Source organism: Haemaphysalis longicornis, unplaced genomic scaffold (assembly GCF_048455015.1).
Source record: "Haemaphysalis longicornis isolate Haplotype H1 unplaced genomic scaffold, Haemaphysalis longicornis Haplotype H1 scaffold_11, whole genome shotgun sequence".
NCBI classification, from domain to species: domain Eukaryota; kingdom Metazoa; phylum Arthropoda; class Arachnida; order Ixodida; family Ixodidae; genus Haemaphysalis; species Haemaphysalis longicornis.
Window position 1 is genome coordinate 75,518,681 of NW_027526214.1, and position 22,314 is coordinate 75,540,994.

Sequence of the window (22,314 nt, forward strand, 5' to 3'; positions counted from 1 at the left end):
CTCAAGCGTCAGATACGCTTCTAGTAATTATAAATAGCCCAGAAAGTGAAGGAGAACACAGTCGCCCAGATAGCCAAATATTGGTAAGGCATTCGACATGTAATCGAAAGGCGTGGGCTCGGTCCCCACACTGGGCGCGTGTTTTTCTTTCTTTCTTTCTTCTGTACATGAAAAAAAAATGTTTACTTCATTAACCGTAGTGAAAAAGAAAAGCGCTTAACCACACCCCCTATGCCTCCTTTGGCGTTGTAGACTGCTGACCTAGCTTTCTGTATTTCCACAACGAGCCCCTCATTTCTTTACTATATTATTCTGCAAAAACCTAGCGAGGGTCTCGGTTCTGGCAGCCTTGATGCCAAGGTAGCATAAGAGGGCTTCCCGCCAGTTACCCGCTTATGACAGGCTCTGTAGACGTTCGAGTCATGCCCCGGGGTTGAAAAGAAGGTCCCCTTCTCCCCGTGTAGTCAGAGTGGCGCTGGCTACCACCCTCAAGCGTCAGATACACTTCTAGTAAATATAAATAGCCCAGAAAGTGAAGGAGAACACAGTCGCCCAGATAGCCGAATTGGTAAGGCATTCGACTTGTAATCGAAAGGCGTGGGTTCGGTCCCCACTCTGGGCGCGTGTTTTTCTTTCTTTCTTTCTTTCTTTCTTCTGTACATTAAAAAAATGTTTACTTCATTAACCGTAGTTAAAAAGAAAAGAGCCTAACCACACTCCCTATTCCTCCTTTGGCGTTGTAGACTGCTGACCTAGCTTTCTGTATTTCTACAACGAGCCCCTCATTTCCTTTCTATATTATTCTGCGAAAGCCTAGCGAGGGTCTCGGTTCTGGCAGCCTTGATGCCTAGGTAGCATAAGAGGGCTTCCCGCCAGTTACCCGCTAATGACAGGCTGTAGACGTTCGAGTCACGCCCCGGGGGTTGAAAAGAAGGTCCCCTTCTCCCCGTGTAGTCAGAGTGGCGCTGGCTACCACCCTCAAGCGTCAGATACTCTTCAAGTAAATATAAATAGCCCAGAAAGTGAAGGAGAACACAGTCGCCCAGATAGCCGAATTGGTAAGGCATTCGACATGTAATCGAAAGGTGTGGGCTCGGTCCCCACTCTGGGCGCGTGTTTTTCTTTCTTTCTTTCTTCTGTACATGAAAAAAAATGTTTACGTCATTAACCGTAGTGAAAAAGAAAAGCGCTTAACCACACCCCCTATGCCTCCTTTGGCGTTGTAGACTGCTGACCTAGCTTTCTGTATTTCCACAACGAGCCCCTCATTTCTTTACTATATTATTCTGCAAAAGCCTAGCGAGGGTCTCGGTTCTGGCAGCCTTGATGCCTAGGTAGCATAAGAGGGCTTCCCGCCAGTTACCCGCTTATGACAGGCTCTGTAGACGTTAGAGTCACGCCCCGGGGTTGAAAAGAAGGTCCCCTTCTCCCCGTGTAGTCAGAGTGGCGCTGGCTACCACCCTCAAGCGTCAGATACACTTCTAGTAAATATAAATAGCCCAGAAAGTGAAGGAGAACACAGCCGCCCAGATAGCCGAATTGGTAAGGCATTCGACATGTAATCGAAAGGCGTGGGTTCGGTCCCCACTCTGGGCGCGTGTTTTTCTTTCTTTCTTTCTTCTGTACATTAAAAAAAATGTTTACTTCATTAACCGTAGTGAAAAAGAAAAGATCCTAACCACACTCCCTATTCCTCCTTTGGCGTTGTAGACTGCTGACCTAGCTCTCTGTATTTCTAGAACGAGCCCCTCATTTCCTTTCTATATTATTCTACGAAAGCCTAGCGAGGGTCTCGGTTCTGGCAGCCTTGATGCCTAGGTAGCATAAGAGGGCTTCCCGCCAGTTACCCGCTAATGATAGGCTGTAGACGTTCGAGTCACGCCCCGGGGGTTGAAAAGAAGGTCCCCTTCTCCCCGTGTAGTCACAGTGGCGCTGGCTACCACCCTCAAGCATCAGATACTCTTCAAGTAAATATAAATAGCCCAGAAAGTGAAGGAGAACACAGTCGCCCAGATAGCCGAATTGGTAAGGCATTCGACATGTAATCGAAAGGCGTGGGCTCGGTCCCCACTCTGGGCACGTGTTTTTCTTTCTTTCTTCTGTACATGAAAAAAAAAATGTTTACTTCATTAACCGTAGTGAAAAAGAAAAGCGGTTAACCACACCCCCTATGCCTCCTTTGGCGTTGTAGACTGCTGACCTAGCTTTCTGTATTTCCACAACGAGCCCCTCATTTCTTTACTATATTATTCTGCAAAAGCCTAGCGAGGGTCTCGGTTCTGGCAGCCTTGATGCCTAGGTAGCATAAGAGGGCTTCCCGCCAGTTACCCGCTTATGACAGGCACTGTAGACGTTAGAGTCACGCCCCGGGGTTGAAAAGAAAATCCCCTTCTCCCCGTGTAGTCAGAGTGGCGCTGGCTACCACCCTCAAGCGTCAGATACACTTCTAGTAGATATAAATAGCCCAGAAAGTGAAGGAGAACACAGTCGCCCAGATAGCCGAATTGGTAAGGCATTCGACATGTAATCGAAAGGCGTGGGTTCGGTCCCCACTCTGGGCGCGTGTTTTTCTTTCTTTCTTTCTTCTGTACATTAAAAAAAATGTTTACTTCATTAACCGTAGTGAAAAAGAAAAGAGCCTAACCACACCCCCTATGCCTCCTTTGGCGCTGTAGACTGCTGACCTAGCTTTCTGTATTTCCACAACGAGCCCCTCATTTCGTTACTATATTATTCTGCGAAAGCCTAGCGAGGGTCTCGGTTCTGGCAGCCTTGATGCCTAGGTAGCATAAGAGGGCTTCCCGCCAGTTACCCACTCATGACAGGCTGTGAAGTTCGAGTCAGGCCCCGGAGGTTGAAAAGAAGGTTCCCTTCTCCCCGTGTAGTAAGAGTGGCGCTGGCTACCACCCTCAAGCGTCAGATACACTTCTAGTAAATATAAATTGCCCAGAAAGTGAAGAACACAGTCGCCCAGATAGCCGAATTGGTAAGGCATTCGACATGTAATCGAAAGGCGTGGGTTCGGTCCCCACTCTGGGCGCGTGTTTTTCTTTCTTTCTTTCTTCTGTACATTAAAAAAATGTTTACTTCATTAACCGTAGGGAAAAAGAAAAGAGCCTAACCACACCCCCTATGCCTCCTTTGGCGTTGTAGAGGGCTGACCTAGCTTTCTGTATTTCCACAACGAGACCCTCATTTCGTTAGTATATTATTCTGCGAAAGCCTAGCGAGGGTCTCAGTTTTGGCAGCCTTGATGCCTAGGTAGCATAAGAGGGCTTCCCGCCAGTTACCCGCCCATGACAGGCTGTAGACGTTCGAGTCACGCCCCGGAGGTTGAAAAGAAGGTCCCCTTCTCCCCGTGTAGTCAGAGTGGCGCTGGCTACCACCCTCAAGCATCAGATACTCTTCAAGTAAATATAAATAGCCCAGAAAGTGAAGGAGAACACAGTCGCCCAGATAGCCGAATTGGTAAGGCATTCGACATGTAATCGAAAGGCGTGGGCTCGGTCCCCACTCTGGGCACATGTTTTTCTTTCTTTCTTTCTTCTGTACATGAAAAAAAAATTTTTACTTCATTACCGTAGTGAAAAAGAAAAGCGCTTAACCACACCCCCTATGCCTCCTTTGGCGTTGTAGACTGCTGACCTAGCTTTCTGTATTTCCACAACGAGCCCCTCATTTCTTTACTATATTATTCTGCAAAAGCCGAGCGAGGGTCTCGGTTCTGGCAGCCTTGATGCCTAGGTAGCATAAGAGGGCTTCCCGCCAGTTACCCGCTTATGACAGGCTCTGTAGACGTTCGAGTCATGCCCCGGGGTTGAAAAGAAGGTCCCCTTCTCCTCGTGTAGTCAGAGTGGCGCTGGCTACCACCCTCAAGCGTCAGATACACTTCTAGTAAATATAAATAGCCCAGAAAGTGAAGGAGAACACAGTCGCCCAGATAGCCGAATTGGTAAGGCATTCGACATGTAATCGAAAGGCGTGGGTTCGGTCCCCACTCTGGGCGCGTTTTTCTTTCTTTCTTTCTTCTGTACATTAAAAAAAATGTTTACTTCATTAACCGTAGTGAAAAAGAAAAGAGCCTAACCACACCCCCTATGCCTGCTTTGGCGCTGTAGACTGCTGACCTAGCTTTCTGTATTTCCACAACGAGCCCCTCATTTCGTTACTATATTATTCTGCGAAAGCCTAGCGAGGGTCTCGGTTCTGGCAGCCTTGATGCCTAGGTAGCATAAGAGGGCTTCCCGCCAGTTACCCGCTCATGACAGGCTGTAGACGTTCGAATCACGCCCCGGGGGTTGAAAAGAAGGTTCCCTTCTCCCCGTGTAGTAAGAGTGGCGCTGGCTACCACCCTCAAGCGTCAGATACACTTCTAGTAAATATAAATTGCCCAGAAAGTGAAGGAGAACACAGTCGCCCAGATAGCCGAATTGGTAAGGCATTCGACATGTAATCGAAAGGCGTGTGTTCGGTCCCCACTCTGGGCGCGTGTTTTTCTTTCTTTCTTTCTTCTGTACATTAAAAAAATGTTTACTTCATTAACCGTTGTGAAAAAGAAAAGAGCTTAACCACACCCCCTATGCCTCCTTTGGCGTTGTAGACTGCTGACCTAGCTTTCTGTATTTCCACAACGAGCCCTCATTTCTTTTCTATATTATTCTGCCAAAGCCTAGCGAGGGTCTCGGTTCTGGCAGCCTTGATGCCTAGGTAGCATAAGAGGGCTTCCCGCCAGTTACCCGATTATGACAGGCTGTAGACGTTCGAGTCACGCCCCAGAGGTTGAAAAGAAGGTCCCCTTCTCCCTGTGTAGTCAGAGTGGCGCTGGCTACCACCCTCAAGCGTCAGATACACTTCTAATAAATATAAATAGCCCAGAAAGTGAAGGAGAACACAGTCGCCCAGATAGCCGAATTCGTAAGGCATTCGACTTGTAATCGAAAGGCGTGGGTCCGGTCCCCACTCCGGGCGCGTGTTTTTCTTTCTTTTTTTTTCTTCTGTACATTAAAAATTGTTACTTCATTAACTGTAGTGAAAAAGAAAAGAGCCTAACCACACCCCCTATATCTCTTTGGCGTTGTAGACTGCTGACCTAGCTTTCTGTATTTCTACAACGAGCCCCTCATTTCCTTATTATATTATTCTGCAAAAGCCTAGCGAGGGTCTCGGTTCTGGCAGCCTTGATGCATAGGTAGCATAAGAGGGCTTCCCGCCAGTTACCCGCTCATGACAGGCTGTAGACGTTATAGTGACGCCCCGGGGGTTGAAATGAAGGTCCCCTTCTCCCCGTGTAGTCAGAGTGGTGCTGGCTACCACCCTCAAGCGTCAGATACAAATCTAGTAAATATAAATAGCCCAGAAAGTGAAGGAGAACACAGTCGCCCAGATAGCCGAATTGGTAAGGCATTCGACATGTAATCGAAAGGGGTGGGTTCGGTCCCCACTCTCGGCGCGTGTTTTTCTTTCTTTCTTTCTTCTGTACATTAAAAAATAGTATACTTCATTAACCGTAGTGAAAAAGAAAAGAGCCTAACCACACCCCCTATTCCTCCTTTGGCGTTGTAGACTGCTGACCTAGCTTTCTGTATTTCCACAACGAGCCCATCATTTCGTTACTATATTATTCTGCGAAAGCCTAGCGAGGGTCTCGGTTCTGGCAGCCTTGATGCCTAGGTAGCATAAGAGGGCTTCCCGCCAGTTGCCCGCTCATGACAGGCTGTAGACGTTCGAGTCACGCCACGGGGGTTGAAAAGAAGGTTCCCTTCTCCCCGTGTAGTCAGAGTGGCGCTGGCTACCACCCTCAAGCGTCAGATACACTTCTTGTAAATATAAATAGACCAGAAAGTGAAGGAGAACACAGTTGCCCAGATAGCCGAATTGGTAAGGCATTCGACATGTAATCGAAAGGCGTGGGTTCGGTCCCCACTCTGGGCGCGTGTTTTTCTTTCTTTCTTCTGTACATTAAAAAAAATGTTTACTTCATTAACCGTAGGGAAAAAGAAAAGAGCCTAACCACACCCCCTATGCCTCCTTTGGCGTTGTAGAGGGCTGACCTAGCTTTCTGTATTTCCACGAGACCCTCATTTCGTTACTATATTATTCTGCGAAAGCCTAGCGAGGGTCTCGGTTTTGGCAGCCTTGATGCCTAGGTAGCATAAGAGGGCTTCCCGCCAGTTACCCGCTCATGACAGGCTGTAGACGTTCGAGTCACACCCCGGGGGTTGAAAAGAAGGTCCCCTTCTCCCGGTGTAGTCAGAGTGGCGTTGGCTACCACCCTCAAGCGTCAGATACGCTTCTAGTAATTATAAATAGCCCAGAAAGTGAAGGAGAACACAGTCGCACAGATAGCCGAATTGGTAAGGCATTCGACATGTAATCGAAAGGCGTGGGCTCGGTCCCCACTCTGGGCGCGTGTTTTTCTTTCTTTCTTTCTTCTGTACATTAAAAAAAATGTTTACTTCATTACCGTAGTGAAAAAGAAAAGAGCCTAACCACACCCCCTATTCCTCCTTTGGCGTTGTAGACTGCTGACCTAGCTTTCTGTATTTCTACAACGAGCCCCTCATTTCCTTTCTATATTATTCTACGAAAGCCTAGCGAGGGTCTCGATTCTGGCAGCCTTGATGCCTAGGTAGCATAAGAGGGCTTCCCGCCAGTTACCCACTAATGACAGGCTGTAGACGTTCGAGTCACGCCCCGGGGGTTGAAAAGAAGGTCCCCTTCTCCCCGTGTAGTCAGAGTGGCGCTGGCTACCACCCTCAAGCGTCAGATACTCTTCAAGTAAATATAAATAGCCCAGAAAGTGAAGGAGAACACAGTCGCCCAGATAGCCGAATATTGGTAAGGCATTCGACATGTAATCGAAAGGCGTGGGCTCGGTCCCCACTCTGGGCGCGTGTTTTTCTTTCTTTCTTTCTTCTGTACATGAAAAAAAAATGTTTACTTCATTAACCGTAGTGAAAAAGAAAAGCGCTTAACCACAACCCCTATGCCTCCTTTGGCGTTGTAGACTGCTGACCTACCTTTCTGTATTTCCACAACGAGCCCCTCATTTCTTTACTATATTATTCTGCAAAAGCCTAGCGAGGGTATCGGTTCTGGCAGCCTTGATGCCTAGGTAGCATAAGAGGGCTTCCCACCAGTTACCCGCTTATGACAGGCTCTGTAGACGTTCGAGTCACGCCCCGGGGTTGAAAAGAAGGTCCCCTTCTCCCCGTGTAGTCATAGTGGCGCTGGCTACCCCCCTCAAGCGTCAGATACACTTCTAGTAAATATAAATAGCCCAGAAAGTGAAGGAGAACACAGTTGCCCAGATAGCCGAATTGGTAAGGCATTCGACATGTAATCGAAAGGCGTGGGTTCGGTCCCCACTCTGAACGCGTGTTTTTCTTTCTTTCTTTCTTCTGTACATTAAAAAAATGTTTACTTCATTACCCGTAGTGAAAAAGAAAAGAGCCTAACCACACCCCGTATGCCTCCTTTGGCGTTGTAGACTGCTGACCTACCTTTCTGTATTTCCACAACGAGCCCCTCATTTCGTTACTATATTATTCTGCGAAAGCCTAGCGAGGGTCTCGGTTCTCGCAGCCTTGATGCCTAGGTAGCATAAGAGGGCTTCTCGCCAGTTACCCGCTCATGACAGGCTGTAGACGTTCGAGTCACGCCCCGGCGGTTGAAAAGAAGGTCCCTTCTCCCCGTGTAGTAAGAGTGGCGCTGGCTACCACCCTCAAGCGTCAGATACACTTCTAGTAAATATAAATTGCCCAGAAAGTGAAGAACACAGTCGCCCAGATAGCCGAATTGGTAAGGCATTCGACATGTAATCGAAAGGCGTGGGATCGGTCCCCACTCTGGGCGCGTGTTTTTCTTTGTTATTTCTTCTGTACATTAAAAAAATGTTTACTTCATTAACCGTAGGGAAAAAGAAAAGAGCCTAACCACACCCCCTATGCCTCCTTTGGCGTTGTAGAGGGCTGACCTAGCTTTCTGTATTTCCACAACGAGACCCTCATTTCGTTAGTATACTATTCTGCGAAAGCCTAGCGAGGGTCTCGGTTTTGGCAGCCTTGATGCCTAGGTAGCATAAGAGGGCTTCCCGCCAGTTACCCGCGCATGACAGGCTGTAGACGTTCGAGTCACGCCACGGGGGTTGAAAAGAAGGTTCCCTTCTCCCCGTGTAGTAAGAGTGGCGCTGGCTACCACCCTCAAGCGTCAGATACACTTCTAGTAAATATAAATTGCCCAGAAAGTGAAGGAGAACACAGTCGCCCAGATAGCCGAATTGGTAAGGCATTCGACATGTAATCGAAAGGCGTGTGTTCGGTCCCCACTCTGGGCGCGTGTTTTTCTTTCTTTCTTTCTTCTGTACATTAAAAAAATGTTTACTTCATTAACCGTAGGGAAAAAGAAAAGAGCCTAACCACACCCCCTATGCCTCCTTTGGCGTTGTAGAGGGCTGACCTAGCTTTCTGTATTTCCACAACGAGCCCCTCATTTCGTTACTATATTATTCTGCGAAAGCCTAGCGAGGGTCTCGGTTCTGGCAGCCTTGATGGCTAGGTAGCATAAGAGGGCTTCCCGCCAGTTACCCGCTCATGACAGGCTGTAGACGTTCGAGTCACGCCACGGGGGTTGAAAAGAAGGTTCCTTCTCCCCGTGTAGTCAGAGTGGCGCTGGCTACCACCCTCAAGCGTCAGATACACTTCTTGTAAATATAAATAGCCCAGAAAGTGAAGGAGAACACAGTCGCCCAGATAGCCGAATTGGTAAGGCATTCGACATGTAATCGAAAGGCGTGGGTTCGGTCCCCACTCTGGGCGCGTGTTTTTCTTTCTTTCTTCTGTACATTAAAAAAATTGTTTACTTCATTAACCGTAGTGAAAAAGAAAAGAGCCTAACCACACCCCCTATGCCTCCTTTGGTGTTGTAGACTCCTGACCTAGCTTTCTGTATTTCCACAACGAGCCCCTCATTTCGTTACTACATTATTCTGCGAAAGCCTAGCGAGGGTCTCGGTTCTGGCAGCCTTGATGCCTAGGTAGCATAAGAGGGCTTCCCGCCAGTTACCCGCTCAGGACAGGCTGTAGACGTTCGAGTCACGCTCCGGGGTTTGAAAAGAAGGTCCCCTTCTCCCCGTGTAGTCAGAGTGGCGTTGGCTACCACCCTCAAGCGTCAGATATGCTTCTAGTAATTATAAATAGCCCAGAAAGTGAAAGAGAACACAGTCGCCCAGATAGCCGAATTGGTAAGGCATTCGACATGTAATCGAAAGGCGTGGGTTCGGTCCCCACTCTGGGCGCGTGTTTTACTTTCTTTCTTTCTTCTGTACATTAAAAAAATGTTCACTTCATTAACCGTAGTGAAAAAGAAAAGAGCCTAACCACACCCCCTATTCCTCCTTTGGCGTTGTAGACTGCTGACCTAGCTTTCTGTATTTCAACAACGAGCCCCTCATTTCCTTTCTATATTATTCTACGAAAGCCTAGCGAGGGTCTCGGTTCTGGCAGCCTTGATGCCTAGGTAGCATAAGAGGGCTTCCCGCCAGTTACCCGCTAATGACAGGCTGTAGACATTCGAGTCACGCCTCGGGGGTTGAAAAGAAGGTCCCCTTCTCCCCGTGTAGTCAGAGTGGCGCTGGCTACCACCCTCAAGCATCAGATACTCTTCAAGTAAATATAAATAGCCCAGAAAGTGAAGGAGAACACAGTCGCCCAGATAGCCGAATTGGTAAGGCATTCGACATGTAATCGAAAGGCGTGGGCTCGGTCCCCACTCTGGGCGCGTGTTTTTCTTTCTTTCTTTCTTTCTTCTGTACATTAAAAACAATGTTTACTTCATTAACCGTAGTGAAAAAGAAAAGCGCTTAACCACACCCCCTATGCCTCCTTTGGCGTTGTAGAGGGCTGACCTAGCTTTCTGTATTTCCACAACGAGACCCTCATTTCGTTAGTATATTTTTCTGCGAAAGCCTAGCGAGGGTCTCGGTTTTGGCAGCCTTGATGCCTAAGTAGCATAAGAGGGCTTCCCGCCAGTTACCCGCACATGACAGGCTGTAGACGTTCGGGTCATGCCACGGGGGTTGAAAAGAAGGTCCCCTTCTCCCCGTGTAGTCAGAGTGGCGCTGGCTACCACCCTCAAGCGTCAGATACACTTCTAGTAAATATAAATAGCCCAGAAAGTGAAGGAGAACACAGTCGCCCAGATAGAAGAATTGGTAAGGCATTCGACATGTAATCGAAAGGCGTGGGCTCGGTCCCCACTCTGGGCGCGTGTTTTTATTTCTTTCGTTCTTCTGCACATTAAAAATTATGTTTACTTCATTAATCGTAGTGAAAAAGAAAAGAGCCTAACCACACCACCTATGCCTCCTTTGGCGTTGTAGACTGCTGACCTAGCTTTCTTTATTTCCACAACGAGCCCCTCATTTTGTTACTATATTATTCTGCGAAAGCCTAGCGAGGGTCTCGGTTCTGGCAACCTTGATGCCTAGGTAGCATAAGAGGGCTTCCCGCCAGTTACCCGCACATGACAGGCTGTAGACGTTTGAGTCACGCCCCGGGGGTTGAAAAGAAGGTCCCCTTCTCCCCGTGTAGTCAGAGTGGCGTTGGCTACCACCCTCAAGCGTCAGATACGCTTCTAGTAATTATAAATAGCCCAGAAAGTGAAGGAGAACACAGTCGCCCAGATAGCCGAATTGGTAAGGCATTCGACATGTAATCGAAAGGCGTGGGTTCGGTCCCCACTCTGGGCGCGTGTTTTTCTTTCTTTCTTTCTTCTGTACATTAAAAAAAATGTTTACTTCATTAACCGTAGTGAAAAAGAAAAGAGCCTAACCACACCCCCTATTCCTCCTTTGGCGTTGTAGACTGCTGACCTAGCTTTCTGTATTTCTACAACGAGCCCCTCATTTCCTTTCTATATTATTCTACGAAAGCCTAGCGAGGGTCTCGGTTCTGGCAGCCTTGATGCCTAGGTAGCATAAGAGGGCTTCCCGCCAGTTACCCGCTAATGACAGGCTGTAGACGTTCGTGTCACGCCCCGGGGGTTGAAAAGAAGGTCCCCTTCTCCCCGTGTAGTCAGAGTGGCGCTGGCTACCACCCTAAAGCATCAGATACTCTTCAAGTAAATATAAATAGCCCAGAAAGTGAAGGAGAACACAGTCGCCCAGATAGCCGAATTGGTAAAGCATTCGACATGTAATCGAAAGGCGTGGGTTCGGTCCCCACTCTGAACGCGTGTTTTTCTTTCTTTCTTTCTTCTGTACATTAAAAAAATGTTTACTTCATTAACCGTAGTGAAAAAGAAAAGAGCCTAACCACACCCTGTATGCCTCCTTTGGCGTTGTAGACTGCTGACCTACCTTTCTGTATTTCCACAACGAGCCCCTCATTTCTTTACTATATTATTCTGCAAAAGCCTAGCGAGGGTATCGGTTCTGGCAGCCTTGATGCCTAGGTAGCATAAGAGGGCTTCCCACCAGTTACCCGCTTATGACAGGCTCTGTAGACGTTCGAGTCACGCCCCGGGGTTGAAAAGAAGGTCCCCTTCTTCCCGTGTAGTCAGAGTGGCGCTGGCTACCCCCCTCAAGCGTCAGATACACTTCTAGTAAATATAAATAGCCCAGAAAGTGAAGGAGAACACAGTCGCCCAGATAGCCGAATTGGTAAGGCATTCGACATGTAATCGAAAGGCGTGGGTTCGGTCCCCACTCTGAACGCGTGTTTTTCTTTCTTTCTTTCTTCTGTACATTAAAAAAATGTTTACTTCATTAACCGTAGTGAAAAAGAAAAGAGCCTAACCACACCCCGTATGCCTCCTTTGGCGTTGTAGACTGCTGACCTACCTTTCTGTATTTCCACAACGAGCCCCTCATTTCGTTACTATATTATTCTGCGAAAGCCTAGCGAGGGTCTCGGTTCTCGCAGCCTTGATGCCTAGGTAGCATAAGAGGGCTTCCCGCCAGTTACCCGCTCATGACAGGCTGTAGACGTTCGAGTCACGCCCCGGGGGTTGAAAAGAAGGTCCCTTCTCCCCGTGTAGTAAGAGTGGCGCTGGCTACCACCCTCAAGCGTCAGATACACTTCTAGTAAATATAAATAGCCCAGAAAGTGAAGGAGAACACAGTGGCCCAGATAGCCGAATTGGTAAGGCATTCGACATGTAATCGAAAGGCGTGGGTTCGGTCCCCACTCTGAACGCGTGTTTTTCTTTCTTTCTTTCTTCTGTACATTAAAAAAATGTTTACTTCATTAACCGTAGGGAAAAAGAAAAGAGCCTAACCACACCCCCTATGCCTCCTTTGGCGTTGTAGAGGGCTGACCTAGCTTTCTGTATTTCCACAACGAGCCCCTCATTTCGTTACTATATTATTCTGCGAAAGCCTAGCGAGGGTCTCGGTTCTGGCAGCCTTGATGGCTAGGTAGCATAAGAGGGCTTCCCGCCAGTTACCCGCTCATGACAGGCTGTAGACGTTCGAGTCACGCCACGGGGGTTGAAAAGAAGGTCCCCTTCTCCCCGTGTAGTCAGAGTGGCGCTGGCTACCACCCTCAAGCGTCAGATACACTTCTAGTAAATATAAATAGCCCAGAAAGTGAAGGAGAACACAGTCGCCCAGATAGCCGAATTAGTAAGGCATTCGACATGTAATCGAAAGGCGTGGGTTCGGTCCCCACTCTGAACGCGTGTTTTTCTTTCTTTCTTTCTTCTGTACATTAAAAAAATGTTTACTTCATTAACCGTAGTGAAAAAGAAAAGAGCCTAACCACACCCCCTATTCCTCCTTTGGCGTTGTAGACTGCTGACCTACCTTTCTGTATTTCCACAACGAGCCCCTCATTTCTTTACTATATTATTCTGCAAAAGCCTAGCGAGGGTATCGGTTCTGGCAGCCTTGATGCCTAGGTAGCATAAGAGGGCTTCCCGCCAGTTACCCGCTTATGACAGGCTCTGTAGACGTTCGAGTCACGCCCCGGGGTTGAAAAGAAGGTCCCCTTCTCCCCGTGTAGTCAGAGTGGCGCTGGCTACCACCCTCAAGCGTCAGATACACTTCTAGTAAATATAAATTGCCCAGAAAGTGAAGAACACAGTCGCCCAGATAGCCGAATTGGTAAGGCATTCGACATGTAATCGAAAGGCGTGGGCTCGGTCCCCACTCTGGGCGCGTGTTTTTATTTCTTTCGTTCTTCTGCACATTAAAAATTATGTTTACTTCATTAATCGTAGTGAAAAAGAAAAGAGCCTAACCACACCCCCTATGCCTCCTTTGGCGTTGTAGACTGCTGACCTAGCTTTCTTTATTTCCACAACGAGCCCCTCATTTTGTTACTATATTATTCTGCGAAAGCCTAGCGAGGGTCTCGGTTCTGGCAGCCTTGATGCCTAGGTAGCATAAGAGGGCTTCCCGCCAGTTACCCGCTCATGACAGGCTGTAGACGTTCGAGTCACGCCCCGGGGGTTGAAAAGAAGGTCCCCTTCTCCCCGTGTAGTCAGAGTGGCGTTGGCTACCACCCTCAAGTGTCAGATACGCTTCTAGTAATTATAAATAGCCCAGAAAGTGAAGGAGAACACAGTCGCCCAGATAGCCGAATTGGTAAGGCATTCGACATGTAATCGAAAGGCGTGGGTTCGGTCCCCACTCTGGGCGCGTTTTTCTTTCTTTCTTTCTTCTGTACATTAAAAAAAATGTTTACTTCATTAACCGTAGTGAAAAAGAAAAGAGCCTAACCACACCCCCTATTCCTCCTTTGGCGTTGTAGACTGCTGACCTAGCTTTCTGTATTTCTACAACGAGCCCCTCATTTCCTTTCTATATTATTCTACGAAAGCCTAGCGAGGGTCTCGGTTCTGGCAGCCTTGATGCCTAGGTAGCATAAGAGGGCTTCCCGCCAGTTACCCGCTAATGACAGGCTGTAGACGTTCGTGTCACGCCCCGGGGGTTGAAAAGAAGGTCCCCTTCTCCCCGTGTAGTCAGAGTGGCGCTGGCTACCACCCTAAAGCATCAGATACTCTTCAAGTAAATATAAATAGCCCAGAAAGTGAAGGAGAACACAGTCGCCCAGATAGCCGAATTGGTAAAGCATTCGACATGTAATCGAAAGGCGTGGGTTCGGTCCCCACTCTGAACGCGTGTTTTTCTTTCTTTCTTTCTTCTGTACATTAAAAAAATGTTTACTTCATTAACCGTAGTGAAAAAGAAAAGAGCCTAACCACACCCTGTATGCCTCCTTTGGCGTTGTAGACTGCTGACCTACCTTTCTGTATTTCCACAACGAGCCCCTCATTTCTTTACTATATTATTCTGCAAAAGCCTAGCGAGGGTATCGGTTCTGGCAGCCTTGATGCCTAGGTAGCATTAGAGGGCTTCCCACCAGTTACCCGCTTATGACAGGCTCTGTAGACGTTCGAGTCACGCCCCGGGGTTGAAAAGAAGGTCCCCTTCTCCCCGTGTAGTCAGAGTGGCGCTGGCTACCCCCCTCAAGCGTCAGATACACTTCTAGTAAATATAAATAGCCCAGAAAGTGAAGGAGAACACAGTCGCCCAGATAGCCGAATTGGTAAGGCATTCGACATGTAATCGAAAGGCGTGGGTTCGGTCCCCACTCTGAACGCGTGTTTTTCTTTCTTTCTTTCTTCTGTACATTAAAAAAATGTTTACTTCATTAACCGTAGTGAAAAAGAAAAGAGCCTAACCACACCCCGTATGCCTCCTTTGGCGTTGTAGACTGCTGACCTACCTTTCTGTATTTCCACAACGAGCCCCTCATTTCGTTACTATATTATTCTGCGAAAGCCTAGCGAGGGTCTCGGTTCTCGCAGCCTTGATGCCTAGGTAGCATAAGAGGGCTTCCCGCCAGTTACCCGCTCATGACAGGCTGTAGACGTTCGAGTCACGCCCCGGGGGTTGAAAAGAAGGTCCCTTCTCCCCGTGTAGTAAGAGTGGCGCTGGCTACCACCCTCAAGCGTCAGATACACTTCTAGTAAATATAAATAGCCCAGAAAGTGAAGGAGAACACAGTCGCCCAGATAGCCGAATTGGTAAGGCATTCGACATGTAATCGAAAGGCGTGGGTTCGGTCCCCACTCTGAACGCGTGTTTTTCTTTCTTTCTTTCTTCTGTACATTAAAAAAATGTTTACTTCATTAACCGTAGGGAAAAAGAAAAGAGCCTAACCACACCCCCTATGCCTCCTTTGGCGTTGTAGAGGGCTGACCTAGCTTTCTGTATTTCCACAACGAGCCCCTCATTTCGTTACTATATTATTCTGCGAAAGCCTAGCGAGGGTCTCGGTTCTGGCAGCCTTGATGGCTAGGTAGCATAAGAGGGCTTCCCGCCAGTTACCCGCTCATGACAGGCTGTAGACGTTCGAGTCACGCCACGGGGGTTGAAAAGAAGGTCCCCTTCTCCCCGTGTAGTCAGAGTGGCGCTGGCTACCATCCTCAAGCGTCAGATACACTTCTAGTAAATATAAATAGCCCAGAAAGTGAAGGAGAACACAGTCGCCCAGATAGCCGAATTGGTAAGGCATTCGACATGTAATCGAAAGGCGTGGGTTCGGTCCCCACTCTGAACGCGTGTTTTTCTTTCTTTCTTTCTTCTGTACATTAAAAAAATGTTTACTTCATTAACCGTAGTGAAAAAGAAAAGAGCCTAACCACACCCCCTATGCCTCCTTTGGCGTTGTAGACTGCTGACCTACCTTTCTGTATTTCCACAACGAGCCCCTCATTTCTTTACTATATTATTCTGCAAAAGCCTAGCGAGGGTATCGGTTCTGGCAGCCTTGATGCCTAGGTAGCATAAGAGGGCTTCCCGCCAGTTACTCGCTTATGACAGGCTCTGTAGACGTTCGAGTCACGCCCCGAGGTTGAAAAGAAGGTCCCCTTCTCCCCGTGTAGTCAGAGTGGCGCTGGCTACCACCCTCAAGCGTCAGATACACTTCTAGTAAATATAAATAGCCCAGAAAGTGAAGGAGAACACAGTCGCCCAGATAGCCGAATTGGTAAGGCATTCGACATGTAATCGAAAGGCGTGGGTTCGGTCCCCACGCTGGGCGCGTGTTTTTCTTTCTTTCTTCTGTACATTAAAAAAAATGTTTACTTCATTAACCGTAGTGAAAAAGAAAAGAGCCTAACCACACCCCCTATGAGTCCTTTCGCGCTGTAGACTGCTGACCTAGCTTTCTGTATTTCCACAACGAGCCCTTCATTTCGTTTCTATATTATTCTGCGAAAGCCTAGCGAGGGTCTCGGTTCTGGCAGCCTTGATGCCTAGGTAGCATAAGAGGGCTTCCCGCCAGTTACCCGCTCATGACAGGCTGTAGACGTTCGAGTCACGCCCCGGGGGTTGAAAAGAAGGTTACCTTCTCCCCGTGTAGTAAGAGTGGCGCTGGCTACCACCCTCAAGCGCCAGATACACTTCTAGTAAATATAAATTGCCCAGAAAGTGAAGAACACAGTCGCCCAGATAGCCGAATTGGTAAGGCATTCGACATGTAATCGAAAGGCGTGGGCTCGGTCCCCACTCTGGGCGCGTGTTTTTATTTCTTTCGTTCTTCTGCACATTAAAAATTATGTTTACTTCATTAATCGTAGTGAAAAAGAAAACAGCCTAACCACACCCCCTATGCCTCCATTGGCGTTGTAGACTGCTGACCTAGCTTTCTTTATTTCCACAACGAGCCCCTCATTTTGTTACTATATTATTCTGCGAAAGCCTAGCGAGGGTCTCGGTTCTGGCAGCCTTGATGCCTAGGTAGCATAAGAGGGCTTCCCGCCAGTTACCCGCTCATGACAGGCTGTAGACGTTCGAGTCACGCCCCGGGGGTTGAAAAGAAGGTCCCCTTCTCCCCGTGTAGTCAGAGTGGCGTTGGCTACCACCCTCAAGCGTCAGATACGCTTCTAGTAATTATAAATAGCCCAGAAAGTGAAGGAGAACACAGTCGCCCAGATAGCCGAATTGGTAAGGCATTCGACATGTAATCGAAAGGTGTGGGTTCGGTCCCCACTCTGGGCGCGTGTTTTTCTTTCTTTCTTTCTTCTGTACATTAAAAAAAATGTTTACTTCATTAACCGTAGTGAAAAAGAAAAGAGCCTAACCACACCCCCTATTCCTCCTTTGGCGTTGTAGACTGCTGACCTAGCTTTCTGTATTTCTACAACGAGCCCCTCATTTCCTTTCTATATTATTCTACGAAAGCCTAGCGAGGGTCTCGGTTCTGGCAGCCTTGATGCCTAGGTAGCATAAGAGGGCTTCCCGCCAGTTACCCGCTAATGACAGGCTGTAGACGTTCGAGTCACGCCCCGGGGGTTGAAAAGAAGGTCCCCTTCTCCCCGTGTAGTCAGAGTGGCGCTGGCTACCACCCTAAAGCATCAGATACTCTTCAAGTAAATATAAATAGCCCAGAAAGTGAAGGAGAACACAGTCGCCCAGATAGCCGAATTGGTAACGCATTCGACATGTAATCGAAAGGCGTGGGTTCGGTCCCCACTCTGAACGCGTGTTTTTCTTTCTTTCTTTCTTCTGTACATTAAAAAAATGTTTACTTCATTAACCGTAGTGAAAAAGAAAAGAGCCTAACCACACCCTGTATGCCTCCTTTGGCGTTGTAGACTGCTGACCTACCTTTCTGTATTTCCACAATGAGCCCCTCATTTCTTTACTATATTATTCTGCAAAAGCCTAGCGAGGGTATCGGTTCTGGCAGCCTTGATGCCTAGGTAGCATAAGAGGGCTTCCCACCAGTTACCCGCTTATGACAGGCTCTGTAGACGTTCGAGTCACGCCCCGGGGTTGAAAAGAAGGTCCCCTTCTCCCCGTGTAGTCAGAGTGGCGCTGGCTACCCCCCTCAAGCGTCAGATACACTTCTAGTAAATATAAATAGCCCAGAAAGTGAAGGAGAACACAGTCGCCCAGATAGCCGAATTGGTAAGGCATTCGACATGTAATCGAAAGGCGTGGGTTCGGTCCCCACTCTGAACGCGTGTTTTTCTTTCTTTCTTTCTTCTGTACATTAAAAAAATGTTTACTTCATTAACCGTAGTGAAAAAGAAAAGAGCCTAACCGCACCCCGTATGCCTCCTTTGGCGTTGTAGACTGCTGACCTACCTTTCTGTATTTCCACAACGAGCCCCTCATTTCGTTACTATATTATTCTGCGAAAGCCTAGCAAGGGTCTCGGTTCTGGCAGCCTTGATGCCTAGGTAGCATAAGAGGGCTTCCCGCCAGTTACCCGCTCATGACAGGCTGTAGACGTTCGAGTCACGCCCCGGGGGTTGAAAAGAAGGTCCCTTCTCCCCGTGTAGTAAGAGTGCCGCTGGCTACCACCCTCAAGCGTCAGATACACTTCTAGTAAATATAAATAGCCCAGAAAGTGAAGGAGAACACAGTCGCCCAGATAGCCGAATTGGTAAGGCATTCGACATGTAATCGAAAGGCGTGGGTTCGGTCCCCACTCTGAACGCGTGTTTTTCTTTCTTTCTTTCTTCTGTACATTAAAAAAATGTTTACTTCATTAACCGTAGGGAAAAAGAAAAGAGCCTAACCACACCCTCTATGCCTCCTTTGGCGTTGTAGAGGGCTGACCTAGCTTTCTGTATTTCCACAACGAGCCCCTCATTTCGTTACTATATTATTCTGCGAAAGCCTAGCGAGGGTCTCGGTTCTGGCAGCCTTGATGGCTAGGTAGCATAAGAGGGCTTCCCGCCAGTTACCCGCTCATGACAGGCTGTAGACGTTCGAGTCACGCCACGGGGGTTGAAAAGAAGGTCCCCTTCTCCCCGTGTAGTCAGAGTGGCGCTGGCTACCACCCTCAAGCGTCAGATACACTTCTAGTAAATATAAATAGCCCAGAAAGTGAAGGAGAACACAGTCGCCCAGATAGCCGAATTGGTAAGGCATTCGACATGTAATCGAAAGGCATGGGTTCGGTCCCCACTCTGAACGCGTGTTTTTCTTTCTTTCTTTCTTCTGTACATTAAAAAAATGTTTACTTCATTACCGTAGTGAAAAAGAAAAGAGCCTAACCACACCCCCTATGCCTCCTTTGGCGTTGTAGACTGCTGACCTACCTTTCTGTATTTCCACAACGAGCCCCTCATTTCTTTACTATATTATTCTGCAAAAGCCTAGCGAGGGTATCGGTTCTGGCAGCCTTGATGCCTAGGTAGCATAAGAGGGCTTCCCGCCAGTTACCCGCTTATGACAGGCTCTGTAGACGTTCGAGTCACGCCCCGGGGTTGAAAAGAAGGTCCCCTTCTCCCCGTGTAGTCAGAGTGGCGCTGGCTACCACCCTCAAGCGTCAGATACACTTCTAGTAAATATAAATAGCCCAGAAAGTGAAGGAGAACACAGTCGCCCAGATAGCCGAATTGGTAAGGCATTCGACATGTAATCGAAAGGCGTGGGTTCGGTCCCCACGCTGGGCGCGTGTTTTTCTTTCTTTCTTTCTTCTGTACATTAAAAAAAATGTTTACTTCATTAACCGTAGTGAAAAAGAAAAGAGCCTAACCACACCCCCTATGCCTCCTTTGGCGCTGTAGACTGCTGACCTAGCTTTCTGTATTTCCACAACGAGCCCTTCATTTCGTTACTATATTATTCTGCGAAAGCCTAGCGAGGGTCTCGGTTCTGGCAGCCTTGATGCCTAGGTAGCATAAGAGGGCTTCCCGCCAGTTACCCGCTCATGACAGGCTGTAGACGTTCGAGTCACGCCCCGGGGGTTGAAAAGAAGGTTACCTTCTCCCCGTGTAGTAAGAGTGGCGCTGGCTACCACCCTCAAGCGTCAGATACACTTCTAGTAAATATAAATTGCCCAGAAAGTGAAGAACACAGTCGCCCAGATAGCCGAATTGGTAAGGCATTCGACATGTAATCGAAAGGCGTGGGCTCGGTCCCCACTCTGGGCGCGTGTTTTTATTTCTTTCGTTCTTCTGCACATTAAAAATTATGTTTACTTCATTAATCGTAGTGAAAAAGAAAAGAGCCTAACCACACCCCCTATGCCTCCATTGGCGTTGTAGACTGCTGACCTAGCTTTCTTTATTTCCACAACGAGCCCCTCATTTTGTTACTATATTATTCTGCGAAAGCCTAGCGAGGGTCTCGGTTCTGGCAGCCTTGATGCCTAGGTAGCATAAGAGGGCTTCCCGCCAGTTACCCGCTCATGACAGGCTGTAGACGTTCGAGTCACGCCCCGGGGGTTGAAAAGAAGGTCCCCTTCTCCCCGTGTAGTCAGAGTGGCGTTGGCTACCACCCTCAAGCGTCAGATACGCTTCTAGTAATTATAAATAGCCCAGAAAGTGAAGGAGAACACAGTCGCCCAGATAGCCGAATTGGTAAGGCATTCGACATGTAATCGAAAGGCGTGGGTTCGGTTCCCACTCTGGGCGCGTGTTTTTCTTTCTTTCTTTCTTCTGTACATTAAAAAAATGTTTACTTCATTAACCGTAGTGAAAAAGAAAAGAGCCTAACCACACCCCCTATTCCTCCTTTGGCGTTGTAGACTGCTGACCTAGCTTTCTGTATTTCTACAACGAGCCCCTCATTTCCTTTCTATATTATTCTACGAAAGCCTAGCGAGGGTCTCGGTTCTGGCAGCCTTGATGCCTAGGTAGCATAAGAGGGCTTCCCGCCAGTTACCCGCCAATGACAGGCTGTAGACGTTCGAGTCACGCCCCGGGGGTTGAAAAGAAGGTCCCCTTCTCCCCGTGTAGTCAGAGTGGCGCTGGCTACCACCCTAAAGCATCAGATACTCTTCAAGTAAATATAAATAGCCCAGAAAGTGAAGGAGAACACAGTCGCCCAGATAGCCGAATTGGTAACGCATTCGACATGTAATCGAAAGGCGTGGGTTCGGTCCCCACTCTGAACGCGTGTTTTTCTTTCTTTCTTTCTTCTGTACATTAAAAAAATGTTTACTTCATTAACCGTAGTGAAAAAGAAAAGAGCCTAACCACACCCTGTATGCCTCCTTTGGCGTTGTAGACTGCTGACCTACCTTTCTGTATTTCCACAACGAGCCCCTCATTTCTTTACTATATTATTCTGCAAAAGCCTAGCGAGGGTATCGGTTCTGGCAGCCTTGATGTCTAGGTAGCATAAGAGGGCTTCCCACCATTTACCCGCTTATGACAGGCTCTGTAGACGTTCGAGTCACGCCCCGGGGTTGAAAAGAAGGTCCCCTTCTCCCCGTGTAGTCAGAGTGGCGCTGGCTACCCCCTCAAGCGTCAGATACACTTCTAGTAAATATAAATAGCCCAGAAAGTGAAGGAGAACACAGTCGCCCAGATAGCCGAATTGGTAAGGCATTCGACATGTAATCGAAAGGCGTGGGTTCGGTCCCCACTCTGAACGCGTGTTTTTCTTTCTTTCTTTCTTCTGTACATTAAAAAAATGTTTACTTCATTAACCGTAGTGAAAAAGAAAAGAGCCTAACCACACCCCGTATGCCTCCTTTGGCGTTGTAGACTGCTGACCTACCTTTCTGTATTTCCACAACGAGCCCCTCATTTCGTTACTATATTATTCTGCGAAAGCCTAGCGAGGGTCTCGGTTCTCGCAGCCTTGATGCCTAGGTAGCATAAGAGGGCTTCCCGCCAGTTACCCGCGCATGACAGGCTGTAGACGTTCGAGTCACGCCCCGGGGGTTGAAAAGAAGGTCCCTTCTCCCCGTGTAGTAAGAGTGCCGCTGGCTACCACCCTCAAGCGTCAGATACACTTCTAGTAAATATAAATAGCCCAGAAAGTGAAGGAGAACACAGTCGCCCAGATAGCCGAATTGGTAAGGCATTCCACATGTAATCGAAAAGCGTGGGTTCGGTCCCCACTCTGAACGCGTGTTTTTCTTTCTTTCTTTCTTCTGTACATTAAAAAAATGTTTACTTCATTAACCGTAGGGAAAAAGAAAAGAGCCTAACCACACCCCCTATGCCTCCTTTGGCGTTGTAGAGGGCTGACCTAGCTTTCTGTATTTCCACAACGAGCCCCTCATTTCGTTACTATATTATTCTGCGAAAGCCTAGCGAGGGTATCGGTTCTGGCAGCCTTGATGCCTAGGTAGCATAAGAGGGCTTCCCGCCAGTTACCCGCTTATGACAGGCTCTGTAGACGTTCGAGTCACGCCCCGGGGTTGAAAAGAAGGTCCCCTTCTCCCCGTGTAGTCAGAGTGGCGCTGGCTACCACCCTCAAGCGTCAGATACACTTCTAGTAAATATAAATAGCCCAGAAAGTGAAGGAGAACACAGTCGCCCAGATAGCCGAATTGGTAAGGCATTCGACATGTAATCGAAAGGCGTGGGTTCGGTCCCCACGCTGGGCGCGTG

At 48.2% G+C, this 22,314-nt stretch overlaps 2 non-coding genes across 2 annotated transcripts; both read left to right on the top strand.

Annotated features, from left to right (window-relative positions):
* The first annotated feature begins 550 nt into the window (after nt 1–550).
* On the top strand, nt 551–622 carry Trnat-ugu (transfer RNA threonine (anticodon UGU)). The gene has a single exon. It is a non-coding gene; the product is annotated as a tRNA-Thr (tRNA).
* Nucleotides 623–20,310: 19,688 nt separating this feature from the next.
* Trnat-ugu (transfer RNA threonine (anticodon UGU)) lies at nt 20,311–20,382 on the top strand. Its single transcript has one exon. It is a non-coding gene; the product is annotated as a tRNA-Thr (tRNA).
* The last annotated feature ends 1,932 nt before the right edge of the window (nt 20,383–22,314 follow it).